This window comes from Rosa chinensis, chromosome 7 (assembly GCF_002994745.2).
Source record: "Rosa chinensis cultivar Old Blush chromosome 7, RchiOBHm-V2, whole genome shotgun sequence".
NCBI lineage: Eukaryota > Viridiplantae > Streptophyta > Magnoliopsida > Rosales > Rosaceae > Rosa > Rosa chinensis.
Window position 1 is genome coordinate 60,219,291 of NC_037094.1, and position 17,482 is coordinate 60,236,772.

The 17,482-nt window shown below is 38.5% G+C and overlaps 1 long non-coding RNA gene across 1 annotated transcript; it reads left to right on the forward strand.

Moving 5' to 3' along the window:
• Positions 1-1,858: 1,858 nt before the first annotated feature.
• On the forward strand, positions 1,859-4,266 carry LOC112175354. The gene is made up of 4 exons (XR_002926418.2): positions 1,859-2,181; positions 3,503-3,661; positions 3,753-3,817; positions 4,247-4,266. It is a non-coding gene; the product is annotated as an uncharacterized LOC112175354 (long non-coding RNA).
• Positions 4,267-17,482: the final 13,216 nt, after the last annotated feature.

Sequence of the window (17,482 nt, forward strand, 5' to 3'; positions counted from 1 at the left end):
ATGTATTATAACCAAAAAAAACATTATAAATTGTCATCCATTCATAATAAGCAAGTACTAAAACCATATTATTAAACAAAATCACCAAACCTAAAATAAATCCAAAGATTTAAAGTTGAAAGACCAAAGAACAAGAACAAGAACAATTATTGAAATCAACTTCAACGAAACTCAGAAACCAATCACACAGACTGAAAAGAACAGAAGTTGGGAATTGTTTACATACAATTCTGATGGTAATGGCTCAAAGCTTAAAAGCTAATTATCAGCATCATTGTTATTGTCTTCACTGAGATCCCCAAACTTCTTCTTGAAGGAGTCTTGTCTATGCAACCATATCATATGCCCCTGAAACTCAAAAGCTCCCAACTTTACTTCCACCACCCAATTGATAAGTACTAGAATTACATTACAACCCAAAAATTTCAGTGCTTGTGTGTGAATTGTGAGAGAAAGAGAGGTGTAGAAGAAGTTGTTATACTAGTAAGGTTATGCTACATAAAATGTTGTTCTAAAGGAGTATAGAATTAGACCCATTATATTAGTTTTCAGTACTTGATAAACAATGTTATAAAATAATCAATAAGAATATTAAGAGACTTGAGAATGTAAAACATTGATGGCATAGGTTCAATGAATCATTACAAAAATGACATAGGAGCAGGAGGAGCAGGACATAGGTTCAATGAAGCACAGAAACCACACAACAATTTTTTACAAAAAGCTGACCAGAAGATAAACAATTATTACAAAAAGCTAATATTAGGAGACTTGAGAATGTAAAACATTGACGGCATAGGTTCAATGAATCATTACAAAAATGACAGGAGCAGGAGGAGCAGGACAAAGGTTCTGTTAGGTCCATAATTACCAAGTAATTATTCTCCTAATCTTGCACTTTTGCTTAACTTTTTTATTTATTTATATATGTATTTATTATATTTTGCTTATCATGCTAGGAAATGATGGAGAAGCTTGGAAATGCACTAAAAAGTTAATCTTATGACATTTTCCTACTCCTGCTAAAAGAAACCAAGCTATGCAAGGAAGGAGGAGTGGTAGACTGACCAAATAAACTCTGAATGAGTTCAGATCTATTCTAGACATCCTAAGGATCATTTGTTATGAAGAGTACAAGAGTTATTTCAGAATGGAAGGCCTTCAAAAGATCAGTCCAAGTTTTTGCACTAGAAGACGAAAACTGCAAAACCGGACCTGTACAGATTCCGGCAGCATTTCCGGCCAAACCACTGTGAAATAAGCTCTAAAATTTTACCAGGATGATCTACACTCATGTATAAATATTTGGTATGAAGAAGTCAAAGGCCAATTCGGAAGTCTTGATGGAAATCTAAGTGAAGGAAGAAAGAGGAAGAAAGTGCTCAAACGGACAAAAAAGAAGGCAACAGAGGTCAACGCCGGATTCCGCCCAAGTTGGCCGGCCAAGACCATGTGTGGAGGACAAGGAAGAGCTTACTAGGGTTAGAAACTTTAGGTGTGAATACTTTAGGTCTAGGTTATTTTGAAATTCAAAATTTGAAATATGACAAGTGGTTCCATTCTTCACCTTACACATTTGTCTCCCATTTATTGCCTTGTTCTCCTACACAATGACCCTTCTACTCTTTCTTTTTCTCCTCCACGAAAATATCTATGGGCTTTCTAGGTCATTTCTATGTGGAGTTAAAGACTAAATCTACATTTTGTGCTTACACATTTGTCAATCACATCTAGCCCTTCATTTCCTTTGATCTCCACCCTCCATTTATCACTTTTGGCCTATAAAAACACCCTCCCCTCACTTTGGACTTTTTTTCATACTTTCCTTCATCCATTTCATCTTCTTCCTCTCTCCATTTCCTCTCCATTCTTCTTAGTTCTTCATCTTTTAGGTAGTTTAGGTAGTTTTGTTTAGCCTTTGTGTAGAGAGAGAGGTGTAGCATCTTTGGTTGATAATCAAAACAGGAGATCCTATACCTTTTGATCAATCACACTTGTGGATAGATTCATAAGGCCTTGTTCTTCATCTTCTCTTTGTGTTTGTAGATTTGTATAGTGTTTTGGATTTGAGGAAACCAAAAATACTATACTTTGAAGCATCACATCTTCTTGGTTTGCATCTAGAAAGCTTGTGGAGGGATTGATTCATCTCGGTTTGGTATTGACACACCAAACCCATGGGTATTGTGACTTTTTCTCACCATCTTCTCTTTGTTTTTATGGTATATTATTTTAAGGATTTTAGGTATATTTCCATGAGTTGTGAGTAGAATAAATTTGGGGCTAGGGTTTAGCCCTAGCCGAATTTGTGTACAAACTATGTAGTTAAATTTAATATGGATCATGCCATGAATTTCTACTTTGCTAGTTTAATTGTTCATCATTTATGCATCTTAGATTTGTCACCTAAGGTTGGTAAGTGTTGATAATTTCATGGAAGTATGCTAGGCTTGACAAACTTAGTAAACTAAAGCATGTTGCAAATGTAGAAATGGTAATCTTGTGATAATCAAATAAGGTTGTTTGGGTCCTTACAATTGGGCTTATCATGTGGATGTGGCTTAGGTGTCCAATAATCAAGGGATCTTAGCTTGCATTTACATATGTCTACTAGTGTCCACTAATCAAGGAATATATAGAAACTAAAAGGTTTATATGAGAGTTATGTCCGATAATCAAGGTGTAGCTTAAATACATTCTCTAGTATAATTGTTTATTGGTTACTCGATACTCAAGAGAACTGAGGGGGTTTATGTTGGAGACATCATTGAGTATAAAATAAGTGCAAATTTGGTGTATGATGTCTCCTACTCCCATGATTAGGAGGTCGAGTTTTAGTAAAGGGAAAAAAAATAAGAGCATCGTAACCAAGAGATTGAATAACTCTACCCTAACTAGATCACCGTGAAAATAAACCTAGAAAACACATATAAAGTCTACCTTTTACAAGTTCACAACCTTAGCCCTTTGGAAGCTAAAGATCATGAGGATGGTATTAACAATTGTGGTAGTGAGCAGCTTAGTTGATTTTAATTTGGATAAAGAAAATTAAATGCATAAAATAAAATAAACAAATAAAAATGTAGAGACTAAATCATTTATGAAGAATAGAGACTTAGACATTGCACCTAACCTTACTCATGCACAAAATGTAACCCATATTTAATGTAAGGGCTAAATACTGGTTACTACCCTGTGGTTTGAGTCCAAAATCAATTCAGTCCCTCGACTTCCAATTTCATCAAAAACACCTTTACACTATTATTTTGTCATCCAATAGGTCACTCGTCATGTGTCCGTGAAATGGAATCGTTAAATCGCTGACGTGGCGTGCCAACTCAGCTCTAGTGGAGCTCACTTGACAGAGAAATTTCCTAATTAACCCCGGCTTTCTTCTAACCCCGATTAGAGCCACAATCCCTAGATTACCCTCATTGGAATTTTGGCTCTCTTCTAACCCAGATTGTCAGTGAGTTTTTACACTATGCAGTTTCTTGGTTAGGTATCACGACGATGGAGGAAGAGGAGGAGGAGGAGGACTCAGTCTAATTTGGAGAAGGGAACACGTCCCTGTACTCTCTATAAAAGGGAGGAATCCTCCGTTTAACTCTGCTTCAACACTGAGTTTTTCACATGTTCTTGATTTTCAGCGTAGAATCTGGTACCCCTCTAAACTCTTCATCTCTTCTTGACGGGAACTTATATCAATTGGAAACTAACAAAAGCTAGCTTCCCAATTTTTGCTGCCATAGATTCAGAATTCTTGCGACAACTCGTCGATCAATTGGCGTATAGAGATCTTGCGACTCATCCTCTGGTACGACCCACCTTTGTCAATACTTTTGTTCACCAAAATAATCAATTAAATTTGTTTTTTATCTCCTTGTTGATCATGTATAGCACTGCCTCGAGCAAATTTGAAATCAATTATGATTGCCACCATTCTTTTGTCTTCTTTCTTATCACACACAACACTGATTCTGGAAAACAAAGCAATTGATCATTAATTAAACTTTGCCTCCATTTCTTTTGTCTTCAATCAGCACCATTTTTGGAAATAGGACATGTTCAAGTTTGAATGCTTAGTCAAATTAAACAAAGAAGCTTGGCCTCCATTATTTTCTTGCTTATCACCGACAGCACCACTTCTACAAACAAAGCAATTGTTTATTAATCAATTAAACTTATACACCACCGCTTCGATTAATGAATTAAGCTTGTCTTACTTTGTCTTCTTGTTGATTAGACCACTGCTTTAGGTAACAAAGAGAATACGAGATATCAAAAGAGAGCAAAGTGGTGTGAGAGCAACAAGATAGAGCAATGCAACAACTCTTGATGAAGTGTCGTGGCCGTCCCCACCAACGACATCGCCGTCAGAACTCGTTTCCGGCGTCTTGGTGAGCCCATGACTCTGTTCAGAGAACGGGAGATTGAAAGCGAGATCAGCTGAGGACGATTCTGGCCAAACTCATTTCGGCGCAGCTGGAGACATGATGCTAAGGTTCATATTGCCCGCTACTTAATGCCCAGGGCAACCTTGCGGCTTCAACGTGCGAGGAGGAAGGAGGATGACCCTGATCAGAGTCAGGGTTAATTTGGGAATTTTACCAACCAAGTGGGCCCCACGGGAGCTATGTGGCATGCCACGTCAGCGGTTTAATAGTTCTGTTTTATGGAATGACCTATTAGATGATAAATTATAGTCTAGGGGTGTTTTTGATGAAATTGAAAGTCCAGAGACTGAATTGATTTTGAACCCAAATCACAAGGTAGTAACTAGTATTTAGCCCTTAATGTAATAACATGCTTTGATAAATTTCCCCTTAGTGCTTTGATGAAACTACTAAGAAACCAACTAGTCATGCAATTTAACAATCTCTTCCGAAGCAAAGCTAAATTACATAACCTTTATACCATTCAAATCTTCCGGATCCAAAATGGCATATGGTGTTGTGAGCCTAAATTCTTCCAGAATCTAAACTCACAACATCATGCTTTAATTTCAAGGTAAGAAATTCAAGGAACTTAGTTCTTCCTGTAGGAATAAGCTAAGCTACCACCTATTTAGCTACACATACTCACGGAATCAAGAGTTTATCAAGTTCATGTTTCCAATTCATTAATTTCCTAAAGCATGCTTTTAGGTGATAAATCTATAAACACACTTAGGATACATGAAAGTATAGTAGCCAAAAGATTCAAAACATGCATAAACATCAAACCACATAGAAATTTACATTATTTGCGCATAAGTTTGGCTAGGGCTCAAATACAACTACTCACAACATATGTTATTACAAATACAAGCCATGAACATCAAATTAAAGAGAGAAGGAGAGAAAAAGAGAAGAACTACCCAACCTTCCACCTAGCTCTCAAAGATGTCAAATGATGAGAGAATTGCTTCAAGGTATGGGATTTTCGGTTTTACAACCCAAAACACCATACATATCCACAAAACTCAAGAACAAAGAAGAACAAAGGCTTGGATGTATGAAAGCGAGTGTTATGATTGATTTAGAGTGTGTAGTAACTTCGGTTTTGGTGAAACCCAAGTGCCTACACACGTATTTCTCACACAAAATCAAAGAACTATGTACAAGGTATGAAAAACTAACCTAAAACTAGAGAAAAGAGAGATTTTAATGCTCCAAAATGAGAGAGCCAAGGGGGTGGACGGTTTTGGGGAGAGAGAATGAGCAATTTAAAGGCCCAGGCAATTCAAATCAAGGGTGGAGATCAAAAGGAATGAAGGGCTAGATGTGATTGACAAATGTGTAAGCACAAAAAGTGGATCTAGTTTTTAACTCCACATAGAAATAACCTAGAAAACCCATAGATATTTTGGTGGAGGAGAAAAAGTAAGGGTAGAAGGGTCATTGTGTAGGGGAACAAGGTAATAAATGGGAGACAAAGGTGTAAGGTGTAAGAATGAGACCACTTGTCCTCTTTCAAATTTTGAATTTCAAAATAACCTAGACCTAAAGTCTCTAACCCTAGTCAGCTCTTCCTTGTCCTCCACACATGTTCTCTGCTGGCTAACTCGGCCGGAAATGTCCGGAATCCGGCGTTGACCACCGTTGACCCATTTTTTGTCTGTTTGCGCACTTTCTTCTCCTTTCTTCCTTCAATTGAATCTCCACCGAGAGTTCGGAATTGGCATTTGACTTCTGTATAAAAAATGTTCCTCCATGAGTGTTGATAATCCTGGTAAAATTTCAGAGCTTAATTCACCTTGGTTTGTCCGGAAATACTGTCGGAATCCGTACAGGTCCGGTTTTGCAGTTTTTGTCTTGTAGTGCAGAAAATTGGACTGATATGTTGAAGGCCTTCCACTCTGAACTAGCTCTTTCACTCTTCATAATAAATGATCCTTAGGATGTCTAAAATAGATCTGAAAATTTTCAACTCATTTGGAGTTCATTTGGTTTGTCTGCCTCTCCTTCTTCCTTGCCTAGCTCGGTTTCTCCTAGCCGGGGTAGGAAAATGTGCTAAAGTTGAGTTTTTAGGACATTTCCAAGCTTTTCCATTATTCCCTACCATGATAAGGAAAACATAATAAATATATATAAATAAACACAAAGGTTAAGCAAAAGTGCAAGATTAGGGGAATAATTAGTAGATAATTATGGACCTAACAGATTCCATCTTAGCATGAGCATGTTAGATTTGGTTACTTAGATTTGGCACAAAGGACATTAGGTGTGATGCCTTACAACCTATTATCTCATTGATCAAAGTCTCTATTATATTTTATTTTTATTAGCTTAGTTTATTTTTGTGCAACTTAGTTTACTTTATAAATAATTAAAATCAACCAAGATGATTCACCACTTTACCATTATAAATATCATTATTGATAGTTTTGGCTTCCAAAGGGCCGAGACTATTAATTTGTAAAAATATAGACTCGCATGTATTTTTCTAGGTCTTTTCATGATGATCTAGTTAGGGTAGAGTTACTCAATCCCTTGGGTATGGTGCTCTCACTTTCCCTTTACTAAAACTTGACCTCCTATACTTGGGAGTAGGGCACATCACACACAAAATTGCACATAATTTTCATACTCGTGATGCACCCAACAGGTTCAATGAAGCATAGAAACCACACAACAATTTTTTACAAAAAGCTGACCACAAGTTAAACAATTATTACAAAAAACTAATATTAGGAAACTTGAAAATGTAAAACATTGCTGGCATAGGTTCAATGAATCATTACAAAAATGACAGGAGCAGGACAAAGGTTTAATGAAGCATAGAAACCACACAACAATTTTTTACAAAAGCTGACCAGAAGATAAACAATTATTACAAAAAGCTAATATGTGGAGACTTGAGAATGTAAAACATTGACGGCATAGGTTCAATGAATCATTACAAAAATGACAGGAGCAGGAGGAGCAGGACATAGGTTCAATGAAGCACAGAAACCACAAAACAATTTTTTACAAAAAGCTGACCACAAGTTAAACAATTATTACAAAAAGCTAATATTAGGAGACCTGAAAATGTAAAACATTGACGGCATAGGTTCAATGAATCATTACAAAAATGACAGGAACAGGAGGAGCAGGACATAGTATCAATGAAGCACAGAAACCACACAACAATTTTTTACAAAAAGCTTACCACAAGTTAAACAATTATTACAAAAAGCTAATATTAGGAGAATTGAAAATGTAAAACATTGACGGCATAGGTTCAATGAATCATTACAAAAATGACAGGAGCAAAAGGAGTAGGACATAGGTTCAATGAAGCACAGAAACCACACAACAAGTTTTTACAAAAAGCTTACCACAAGTTAAACAATTATTACAAAAAGCTAATATTAGGAGACTTGAAAATGTAAAACATTGACAGCATAGGTTCAATGAATCATTACAAAAATGACAGGAGCAGGAGGAGCAGGACATAGGTTCAATTAGGCCTCATCAATGGGCTGGGCTGGGTCCGGCCCAACCCATTCATAGCGGGCTTGGGCCGAGCCGGGCCGGGCCAGGCTTTATTGTAAATCAAAAGATCCAAGCCCTTCCATATAAAGCAGGCCTTGCAGGCTTTTTCTGGCTGGGCCTGGCGGGCTTTTTCAGGACAGGCCTTATGGGCTTTATTTATAATAAATATTTAAAGACACTAATTTTTTTATAAATCTATATTTATATATCATACATTCCAAAGAGCAACCTCTATCAATTCAAAGAAAATGGCAAAACCGACTGTTGGATGTGATTATTACAATAAATTATGCGTGTGGTTAAAAATTTAGTCAATTTCACTATAGTTTTGAGCCCGATCGAATTGGTTAACCGTAGTCACTTGTATGTTTTCTTAGTTGACCGATGACGTGACGACCGTGAAACGTGCTTATTTTTTTACATCACGTTTGTAAATATTTCATCGATGGATATGTGCATGGACAAAAGATAAAAATTTCAATTTTAATTACAAATACATTGGTCTATACCAATTTGGCTCCTAAAGTTGTATAACATATACATTGCATTTAAATTGTTGAGGTTCATTCTAAAGCAAACATGAAGTGGAAAATGAATTTGGAGAAACCAACCACTCGAAGGAGAGATTGTAATGTTTTATGGTGGTTGTAAAAATTTCAGCCAATTTGGTTCTCGTTTCGAATTCAATCAACTAGGTCAAACTTAGTTACTCTTATAAACCTATATTTATGAATCATACACTCTAAAGAGCAACCTCTATCAATTCAAAGAAAATGGAAAAACTAATCGTTGGATATGATTATTACAATAAATTATGAGTGTGGTAAAAAATTTAGCCAATTTCACCATATTTTCGAATCTGATCGAATTGGTCAACCGTCGTCACTTGTATATCTTCTTAGTTGAACGATGGCATGACTACTGCGAAACATGCTAATTTTTTCACATCACGTCTGTAAATATTTCATCGATGGATGTGCGTGAACATAAGATAAAAACTTCAATTTTAATTACAAAGACGTTGGCCTATACCAATTTGCCTCCTAAAGTTATATTGACTTATATATTGCATTTAAATTGTTGAGGTTCATTATTAAACAACCATGAAATGGAAAATGAATTAGGAGAAACCAACCGCTCGATGGAGAGATTGCAATATTTTATGGTGGTTGTAGAAAATCCAACCAATTTGGTTCTCATTCGAATTCGATCAGCTAGGTCAAACTTAGTTACTCTTATAAACCTATATTTATATATGGATTAAATATTTGTTACTCCTCAAACTTTTCCTTGAAAAACAGTTTAGTCCCTCACCTTTTAAATTAAACTGGATAATCCTTATTCTCTCTAATTCTCACACAACAGGTCCACAAAAGGTCCAAAATGACTATAGTACCCCTCACTTCCTCTTTTTTATTATTTCTCTCTTTTCTTTTTCTTTTTTTATCTTTTTATTTTTAATCATTTTTTAATTAATTTTTTTTTTTTGCTTCTCTCTCTACTCTCTCTCTCTCTCCCCAATTCCAGCTCTGATCCCATTTCCAACCAGGACCGAGCTCCACTCCCAGTCCACCACTTAAACCCCTAATCTCTCACCCTCATCTACCTCTTCTGCTCCACCGAAATCCAACCCCCAAACCAGATCCACTTCTAACGCTCCATTTGACCTGCAAAATGGATGATGTCGGTTTCCTTCTCGGCCCAAACGGTGATGTCGGCCATAACGACCTCGACCCGGAGAACTCAGAGTACAACTTGAAGCTCGAACTCGATGATGCCCACCAACCCAATTTTGGTTCGCTCTGAGCTCACTTTTCGCTGAGAAATCTACGATGACGGAGGTTGCTGTGATGGCAAGTCGTATGAGCTCACAACTCGACCTCCCTAGCTCGACCCGCAACCCAAGGTTCAAGATTGGAAAATCCTCATATACGGTATTGTTTTTCACTTTTGCTAATTTTCTCAATTGTCCCCGATCCTCTCTACTCTAGCTTCGAATAACAAAACCCTAGATTTCCAAATTTCAAATTCAATCAAATCAATCCCTTAGTCAAACACTCATACCCATCCTTCAATCCCATACAAATGATTCAATCCCCTTCCAGATTTCAAATTCAATCCCTTAGTCGAACATTCGAACCCAGCCTTTAAGTCTCTTCATCCTCCTCCTCCGCCGCCGCTGCTAGTCTCTTCCAAGCAATCCAAATCTCCGAGTAAGATAGCCGCCGCAAGTTCAAGTCTCTAAGCTGCGACCTTTCTTCTCTTTTCCCAGCAATCCAAATCTCTTCTCCCTTTGGTTTTTCAAAGCCAAAGATCTCCATGAGCGCAGCAGAGGATGAGAGCGCGATACTGCTGCATCTGCACATCAGTTTTTTTTTTTTTTTTTTTTTTTAAGGACGGGTTGGGCCCGAAAGTCCTAAAACCTGCCTGAAAATTGGAGCAACTCCAGTGACGACGATGGTGAAATTGCTGCTTCAGGCTAGACCGACAGGATCCTCCTCCTCCTCCATATCCTCCTTTGGAGGATGACTCTGAAGTTAAAGAAACACCAGTGTCTTCTTTGGAGCTTCCCTGCCTCATTTTGTTCTTGCCTTGCATTGCGTGTAGAGAGAGAGAGAGAGAGAGAGAGAGAGAGAGAGAGAGAGAGAGAGAATAAACAAATAAAAGAGAGAAAATTAGAAAAAGAGAGAGGAAAAAAAAAGAGGAAGTGAGGGGTATAATAGTCATTTTGGACTTATTGTGTGAGAATTCGAGAGAATAAGGATTAAATTGTTTAATTTAAAAGGTGAGGGACGAAACTGTTTTCTGGAGCAAAGTACAGGGAGTAACAAGTATTTAATCGTTTATATATCATACACTCCAAAGGGCAACATCTATCAATTCAAATAAAATAGAAAAACCGACCGTTAGATGAGATTATTATAATAAATTATCAGTGTGGTAAAAAAATTTAGCTAATTTCACCATATTTTGGAATCCAATTGAATCGATCAACCGTAGTCATGACATGTAGAATATATGTGCACATATTCTATATAGAAGTATGAGAACGCTCAATTTCACCATAAGCCAAATTACAACAAATTCACACTCACACAAAGAGACACACACACACATATAAACACACACACACACATATATATAACACACACACACACACACACAGATATATATATATATATATATATAGGATTTTTCTCAGGTGCAGACGTCCGTACCGAAATTTAAATACGGATTTCCTGTTTTCACCCACTTTCTGATCACATATTTTGATCTTAACCGTTCAGTTTTTAGGTCCTAATGTATAGATCATCTCTATAAAATTTCAGCAAATTTGGTGATCGTTAAGACATCAAAAATTGCAATTTACATGAACGAACAGAATCTATCGAACCTGAACCGTTCGTGTACATTGTTGTAATTTGCAGTTTTGGATGCCTTAACAATCATCAAATTGGCTGAAATTTTGCAGAGGTGATCTATACATTAGGATCTAAAAATTGAACGGTTAAGATGTGAAAATGTGATAGAAAAGTGGGGGGAAAAGGAAAATCTGTACCGACTGCCCGGTACGGACGTCCGCACCGTAGCAGGACTGTATACACACACACACACACACACACACACAAACAGACACACACACACATATATAAACATGTCTAAAAGTCTTGGATCTTCAATAATAATGATATGGCACACTGAAGATTTCCAAATATATGTGCTGGGCTTTCTAGACATAAACTTGTAAAAGATGTTGCAAATTCTCGTCCAAGCTAAACTGCTTTCACTTAAATTGCCATAACTCCTAAAAAAGTCAGAATTGTAAACCGTAAAATTCTTTAGAAACTAGACACATGGGGTTTTCCGTGCATATAGGGTACAGCTCCTAATTCCATCCAAACAGTTCCCAGTAATTCAGCGAAGTTAGGTGTTCTGCACAACAGTTTCTGTATTATTTATATAATATTTTTTGTTTGTGAGCTTTTACGGGCTGTGCCTAACGGGCTTTTGGCGGGCCGGCCCGGGTTTCAAATCCCTAAACCAAGCCCTGCCCTCTACCCACCGGACTGGGCCTATGGCGAGCTTTTGACGGGCCTGCGGGCCTTCGTCGGCCCTCTTGATCCGCGGGCTTTTTGATGAGGCCTAGGTTCAATGAAGCACAAAAACCACACAACAATTTTTTACAAAAAGCTGACCACAAGTTAAACAATTAGGATTAATTTCAATTTATCCCCCTGAGGTTTGGGGGTATCATCATGTCACCCCCTCTATTCTCAATTATGAATTTTTACCCCCCAAACTTTTCAATTTCAATCAGCCGTGTCTAATTTCTCCTATTCCGTCCAAATTGGACGTTAACTCTGACAATTGGATCCACTTTGAGGGCTAAAATGGTTATTTCAAGAGAAAAAAAAAAAAAAAAAAAAAACTCTCTCTCCCTCTCCCTCCCTCTCCCTCCTCAGCAACTCCAAAAATAAAATTTGCACACATTCCCTCTCTTCGCTATTCCTCCTCATCTCTCGAATCCTTACTCTGATCCCAATAACCAATCCCCCACTCCCAAAACCCAGGTCGACCCTAAACACCACCACCTCTCCCCAAAAATGGACTGACCCAGATTCGTAATTGAAGCCTCGGTGGCCGAGTCAATGGCCAAGTAGAAGGGCCTCACTATCGTGCAGCTCCTCCCGTCCTTCATTTGAGAGAGAGTGGGAATCCCTGTCGGTTCTCAGATCTCGAATTCATGTCGTCGTCTTTGTTTTCAGACGAGCTAGTGGTGCTGTAGCGATCGTGATCGCCCCACTCGCTGCAATGGACCTCTTACTTCTCCGACTGAGCGTACTTACGGTTAGGGACGAAGAAATCGTACTCTGATCTCAAGGTTTCGGACTGGGCGTACATCTCCGACTGAGAATACGAGTGGTTTTGGCAGGCAGTGGGTTGGGATTTGGCCATGTTGTGGAAGTAATTGTACTCCGATGCCTCAATTTCTGTTTCCGGCTCGATGTTGTCGTCGGAATCGTCGAGGTGGTGGGATTGCTTGGACTCCTGCTCTCTCTGGTTGAAGAATTCGGAGTCCGACGGCGACGGAGGGTAGAAATTCTCCCAATTCCACACGGAGGAGGCCTGCAACGGCGTGCTGGAGTACGTCGTGTTCGCCTAAAAGGCCGTCGAAAATCCGTTGCCGGTGAAGTTTGAATTCTGGCTCCGGGGAGTGGAAGAGGGGCTGGTGTTGGAGATGGAGAGGGAGACGAGGGTGGAGGGAGCGGCAGTAGTTTGCGTGGGCGGCGGCAATGGCGAAGACGGCGTCTTTCATTAAACGGCGTCGGTCCTTGCACCACCGCACAGTGTCCTCGTTGTCCAATTTGGACAACGTGCAGCCCATAATGGGAAGAATAAGGAAAGTTGAAATTTTTTGAAGTGTGGTGGGTTTTAAATGGAAGGAGTGAGAGTGAGAGAGGGGTTGCTTCGTTTGGGTTTCGATTTCCATTCTTGGAGTTGCAGATCTGAGAGAGAGAGAGAGAGAGTTGCAGAAGTGAGAGAGAGAGAGAGGGATTTGGAGAAGAGAGAGAAACCCCGAAAGTGAGAGAGAGTTTTTTTGGTTTTTTTTCTCTTGAAATGACTATTTTAGCCCTTAAAGTGGGTCCGATTGTCAGAGTTAACGTCTAATTTGGACGGAATAGGAGAAATTTGACACTGCTTATTGAAATTGAAAAGTTTGGGAGGCAAAAATTCAAAATTGAGAATAGAGGGGGTGATATGATAACAACTCCAAACCTCAGAGGGGGGATAAACTGAAATTAATCCAAACAATTATTACAAAAAGCTAATATGAGAGGAAACTTTTCTATCCACCCGGGGTGGATATTAGCCTTGAGCAATCTACCATTGATCTCTAGCTGAGTGGGTCCCGATAAACAATGGCCTTCTATTTTATGTTACTATGAGCTGGTCAGTAACGTTAGTTTGAGTTTGTGAAAAAAAAAAAAAAAAAGTGGGACCAGTTTTAGGGGTACAAATAGATGGAGGGGGTAACTATCCATTGATGGCAAACCAAAAGGATTTCCAAGAGCATCACTCGTCTCCATCCTCTCCTTCTCCCCCGAAACTATCACCAACACATCTCCGTTTTAATCAAGATAATTGTCTTTTGATTACTGTTATTTTTTATTACTGGTTTTGCAATTGTTTGTTCATTTATTGGGACCCAAATTTTTGTCTGTCAAATACGATGATTCTTGTTTCTTAATTTAGAAAAACAAAAGGAATTTGTCAAATCTTGATCTAGCTTTCGTTTCGATTAAAGTATGGTTCTTTTGAATTGCCTGTATTCTAGTTTTTGGGATTGTCTTCTTCTTCTTCTTCTTCTTTTTTCCTTCTTTTTTTTTGGTTACAGGGATTGTCTTCTTCTTTGATAAATTACCAATATATGGCATCTTGACTTTCTTAACTGTTAAAGAAGAAAGTAAAAAAAAAAACTTTGAAAGATTTGTTATTTTTGTCCTCAAGTTAGTTCATCTGGATTAGATTCATAAATCTGAAAATTTTGATGAAGTTGTTTAATTTTCATTGAATTCACACAATCCATGAAAGAGTTTGTTTTATTTGAATAATTGTGGAAATCCTAATCTACACGAATGTTTTATTTGAATAATTGTGGAAATCCTAATCTACACGAATTGGTTTGTGATGACCAATTCTTTAGGAATATCCCTAAAGTTTAGGTGACATAGTTTAGTTGTTGTTATCATGATGTAGTGGACTAGTCATATTGTAGTAGACTGGCTGTTGCTTTCTTTTCGTAAAGTTGGTTGTAGTTTTGCTATTTAAAGCATGCTGATAAGCCAATAAAGGTACTTCTGCATTCCAGAAAATCCTCTTCTTGTTTACTACTTTCTGTAGAAGCTATTTTCTATCAGTGGTATCAGAGCCCCCACTGGGCCTGAGGCAGGGAGAAAGCTGCAATTTGCAGCAACAAATATCATGGCCACATAATCAAATTTTGTGCAGCCTTCAATCCCAAAGTTCGATAGTCATTATGACCTTTGGAGTATGCTCATGGAAAACTTCATGCGGTCAAAGGAGTACTGGTGTGTTATTGATAATGGAGTCAGTGAACCAGCAGCTGGAGTTGCACAGACAAAGGTTCAGCAGAAGAAATTGGAGGAACTAAAGTTGAAAGATCTAAAGGCTAAGAACTATCTGTTTCAAGCAATTGATCGTGATCTTTTGGAGATTATTCTCCAAAAGGACACATCGAAACATATTTGGGATGCCATGAAGCAGATGTATCAGGGGTCCACAAGAGTGAAAAGGTAGTAGCTTCAAGCTCTTCTCAAGGAGTTTGAGGTTCTCCACATGAAGGAATGAGAGTCTGTTGATGAGTATTTTTCAAGAACACTTTCAATAGCCAACAAGATGAGTGTTCATGGTGGAAAGCTGGAGAATGTAGCAGTGGTGGAGAAGGTCCTGCGATCCATGACATCAAAATTTGATTATGTGGTCAGCTCAATTGAGGAGTCAAAAAATGTTGAAGAGATGTCCATTGAGGAATTGCACAGCTCACTTTTGGTGCATGAACAGAGAATGAAGAGCAATTATGTGGAGGAGCAAGCATTGAAGGTATCCACAAATTGGAGAAACTCTGGTAGAGGTCGGGGATGGTTCCGGGGAGGACGAGGAAGAGGCAGAGGAGGCTTTGATAAGTCCAATATCGAATGCTATCGATGTCATGGGTATGGCCACTTCAAATCTGAATGCACCTCCAATTTGCATTATGGTAGAGGAGAGAAGGCTAATTTTGCAGAGAAAGAAGAGAAGGAGGAGGAAATTTTTTTGATGGCATATCATGAGGGGACAAATACAGATGTGTGGTACTTAGACTCTGGTTGCAACAATCATATGTGCAGTAACAGGTACTTATTTTCAGATTATGATGAATTCTTCAAAGATACTGTGAAGCTTGGAAATGATGCTAAGATGACTGTTGTGGGGAAGGGCAATATCAAGCTGAAAATTGGAGGTCATGTTGTAAAAATCTGTGATGTTTTCTACGTCCCAGAGTTGAAGAGCAACCTCATCAGTATTGGGCAGTTGCAAGAAAAGGAATACACGATCATTATGAGGAAAGGCTGCTGCCAAATCATGCATCCAGGAAAAGGACTGATAGCTCAAGTTACCATGACATCAAACCGTATGTTTCCTCTACACATCCAACATGATATTCAAACTTGTTACACTATGCAAATGTAAGTTGCATCATGGCTGTGGCATAAGGCTGGGTATTGTATGCATGCAATGGGACGATGGTGAAGAGAAATAACATTGTGTGTTATCATTGATAATAGGAGCCCTTTAAATAGGGAGTTACAAGGTACCCAAAAAGGTAATAGAATCTGATTACAATTGAATACCTAGAACACATTCCTATTACAACTCTAAACCCTAGTTTGTAGAGGCACACATTATGTCGATATCCTTCAACACTCCCCCTTGTGCCGCTCAAACTTGGTGATGACGCTTTAATTGTTGCCTCATTAAAAACCTTGCCAGGTAACAAAAACCCTGTGGGACAAAAATAACCCTGGTCGAAGGACAAAAAGAGCACAACACGTCCTTCACTCTTCGAGATCGAACATGTAGACATCATGCCTCCCCCTGATGTCAATATCTCCCCCTGATTGCTACAATCATGGGAGTTCGGATAACTTTCTCAATCCGATGTTCTTCACATGTTTCTCGAAGGTGGATTTTGGTAACGACTTAGTAAATAAGTCCGCTACATTATCCTCTGATCGGATTTGGTTCACTTCAGTATTTAGAAGTGCATGTTGTCATTTTGATAGAGGAGAGGAGGAGCACGGAAGGTGGCATTTTGCCTTGTGGGATCCGATCCCATACTTCCGTCATTTCTTTTCTCTGTAGGGATAGAACAAGCCCATATCAATCGTACCTCTCAAATATCGAAAGATTGTCTTTATACCAATCTAATGGCGTTGCGTTGGCGCGGGGCTATGTCTAGCCAACAAGTTCATAATAATTGAGGTGTCCGGTCTTGTATTGTGCTAAGTACAATAATGCGCCTATTGTACATAAGTAAGCACTTCTGCTATTAACACGTCTTCATCATCATCTCTGGGACGAAACGGATCCCTTTTAGGGCCAAGACTACAGACGACCATGGAAGTGCATTTTTGACTTTATCAAAAATGTCTCTTGACACGGTATACAAGTTCTGAATTTAGACAAAACCGTGTTCTCCTAAGGTCATTCCTCTCAAACTCGGATTTCAGGTGTTCAGCGGTTTCCCTTAACTCTCAAGGGTTCCAATTATGTTTATCAACATAAACCGCGACAATTGCAAATCCGGAACTTGTCATAGAAACGCGTGGGCATAGTTCATCATATCCTTTCCCAATCAAGTAGTCATTTTAGTGAGCATTTCAACCTCGTTGCAAATACGCTCCGTGGTCTAGAGCCACTTGACTTAGGTAAATGAAGTCCACAAGAACCTTCATTAT